Genomic DNA, 3,275 nt, shown 5'->3' with positions numbered 1-3,275 from the left:
GGACAAAAGTTTGTCTGCCATCTGCTGCTTTTGAAAAGAATGCCACAATTGTCTGTTTGAATGAGACTCATGATGGAATGGTGATGTCGGCCTTGAATTTCCTGCATTGAATTAGGTTAGTTGAAATTTTTTTATTTTTCTTTCTTTTTTCTTTTGTTTTTCTTTTCTTTTCTTTTTTGTTGTTTTTTCTTCTTTTCTTTCTTTTTTCTTTTGCTTCTTTTTTCTTTTCTTTTTTATGAATAGGATGAATAGGTAGTCAGAAATCAAAGGGATCTTGTTCACATGGTCCTCCATAATCTGCACAAGATCCTTCAGAGGTGGTATCTTCTGTTTCTGATTCTCTTTTCATCTTGATGAATTGTAAATACTCTTTTGCTGTTTCGGGATCCTCTTCAAAGAGTTGAAACATCTTGACTTGCTTTTGAGAAAGAGGAACTGATTCCTTTTCTTTTTTCTTTTCATTGGAAGAAAGATCTGGAATAATTTTCTCTTGAACTGGTTTCTCCCACTTGGGTTTTTCACCTGTCTGGAGAAATTTCTGAATAACATTGAAATTGCAGAGCTTGGTGGAGAAGTTTTTCCACCATTTAATTTTGAATTCTCGAATGATTGACATGGGTAATGGCTCTGGATGGAATTGTGCAATGGCATAACTCCAGCAAAAGATCCAGGGAACTTTGAATTCTGAATAGAATTGAATATCTTTGAGGTACATAGGACCTGGGGCTTTTGAAATGTAATGATTGTATCCTTGATGGACGTCTGCTGGGAGGATATTAGGTAATGGACCGAAATCCATCCACCATTCAAGAAACCAAATTGGATAAGAAGTTTTTGAAAACTCTGAATGGAAGGTAAAGAACCATGAATGATCAAAGGGTCTAAGGAAAAAGGTTTTGAACCATGCCATTTTGTAGTCTGGATATGAATATCCTTTTGGTGAAATTTTTTTGGAAAATCCTCTTTCAGAATGAGGAAAAGTCCATTCATCAGAACGGATGATCTTTTTGATGATGCATTTTGAAAATGAAATTCTTTCTGGATTTTTGGGATCATATGTATGGACAAGTTCGATGGAATTTGAATCAACAAGGATGAATTCATAGAAGATTTGAGTCTTTTGAGTATTGTCAGAATACCATTGGCATCCTTTTGGAAAGTACCTTGAAATAATATCTTTGAGTTTTGCAAAATCTGGAGTTGTAGTGAATTTTGTCAAGGTAATATTTTGAGCATTTGGTTTGGTAAAATAAGTATTGGAAGGATTGAATTTTGAAATAGTTGTTTTTGAAGTTGAGGCTTTAATGGGAGTAGTAGGTGCAGGAGCTTTGACTATTTGAGAGTATGGGAGTTCTGGAAATTCAACAAGAGCTGAGAATTGATTTGGATTATTTGGATTGTATCGACTCATGCTTTTCTGTAGAATTTTGAAGAAATTCTCTGGTTAGAAAATCAGGCAAAGATTTGTTTTGAAACAATATTTTTAACATCCTTTTGTAAAATTTCTTTAGCAGATTTGCAATCTATTCTTAAAAGGAATTTTTTATTAAAAATATCACTTTGAAATTTTGAAATACAAAGAACAATGGCAAGAATTTCCTTTTTGATAGTAGAATAATTCTTTTGTGGTCCAAGCCAAATTCCAGAATGGAATCTAACAAGTTGTTCATTTTTCTTTGAAAGAGATGTAGATGCATGAGATGCATGAGATGAGATGTTTTGTTTAAGGATTCCCCCATATCCTATATCTGAGGCATCGGTTTCTATAATCATGAAAGCATCTGGTTTAGGAATGCCTAGACAAGGTAAAGATTTAACTTGTATTTTTATTTTTTTGATAATGTCAGTATGGACAGAAGTCCATGGAGGAGGATTTTTTTGAAGTCTTTGAAATAAAGGTTTGCAGATTATTCTTAATTTGGGAAAGAAGTCGGATATATAATTGAGACATCCAAGAAATCTTTGTAGTTGAGTTTTTTCTTTAATTTCATTAGGAAATTTGTCTGCGAATTCAATAGCCCTAGTAATAGGTTTAATAGTTCCTTTATGAATATCATGTCCTAAGAATCTTATTTTTGTTTGAAATAGTTTTACTTTTGAGGAAGAAATGGCTAATCCGTTTCTTTTAATTAATTGTATAAATATTTTTAGATGTTTGAAGTGTTGTTCAATATTCTGAGAAAATATAAGAATATCATCAATATAAACAATTGAAAAATCTGAATAATCATTAAAAATTTCATTCATAATGTTTTGAAATTCTGAAGGAGCATTTTTTAATCTAAATGGAATTACATTCCATTCATAATGTCCAAAAGGGACAGTGAAGGCTGTTTTATATTTGTCCTTTTCAATAATTTGAATTTGCCAAAATCCTGACTTGAGGTCAAATTTTGAGAATATTTTTGCTTTATATAATCTATTAACAAGATCTCTTTTATTGGGTATTGGATATCTAATCCATTCTAAAACTTCATTAAGAGGTTTGTAGTTAATGACTAATCTGGGAACTCCTCGTTCCTTTTCTGCTTGATTGTTAACATAAAATCCAGCACAAGACCAAGGAGATTTTGAAGGTCTAATTAAATTTTTCGAAAGAAGAGAATTAATTTCTTCTTTACAAGTATTAAGTAATTCATGATTCATTTGAATGGGTCTGGCCTTGGTAGGAATATTCTTTTCATCAAATTTAGGAATGTATGGAAGGGAAACAGTACGTTTCTTTCTTTCCCAGAAAGCATTTGGTAAATCTGAACAAATACTTTCTTTAATGATATTTTCTATATTAGTAATCCTTAATTGAATATTTTTATCAAGGAGTTCTTCTTCAATTTTGAGATAAGGTAATTCTTCTTTTAAAGTTTTAATATGAGATTCTTTTCTTTGAATAGAGTTTATTTGAAAGATATAGTGTTGTTGAAGTAGAGAGATTTCTCTTTCTTTAATGGGTTTTATAAATTTAAAGGAGATAGAATTTCCTAAAATATTAGTGGTGATTCCTGTTCCGTTCACTTCGAAAGGATAAAGGATAGTAAGAAATGGGTTTCCAAGAATTATATCTTGATTAAGATCTTTGACTAATATGAATGGAGTTTTAAAACAATATCCTTCATTGCATATATGAGCATTAGAAAGTTTATATTTTATATTAAGAGGAGTGGCATTTGCAGCAGTTAGTTTCTCATTTGTTTTTTCATAATATTTGGAGGGAATAAGTCCTTCTCTAATACAATTTTGATCAGCTCCACTATCAATTAAACAAGTAATATTAATTT

The sequence above is a fragment of the Salvia miltiorrhiza genome, chromosome 2 (genome assembly GCF_028751815.1).
Source record: "Salvia miltiorrhiza cultivar Shanhuang (shh) chromosome 2, IMPLAD_Smil_shh, whole genome shotgun sequence".
Lineage (NCBI taxonomy): Eukaryota > Viridiplantae > Streptophyta > Magnoliopsida > Lamiales > Lamiaceae > Salvia > Salvia miltiorrhiza.
Note: the sequence above shows the minus strand (reverse complement) of the source record.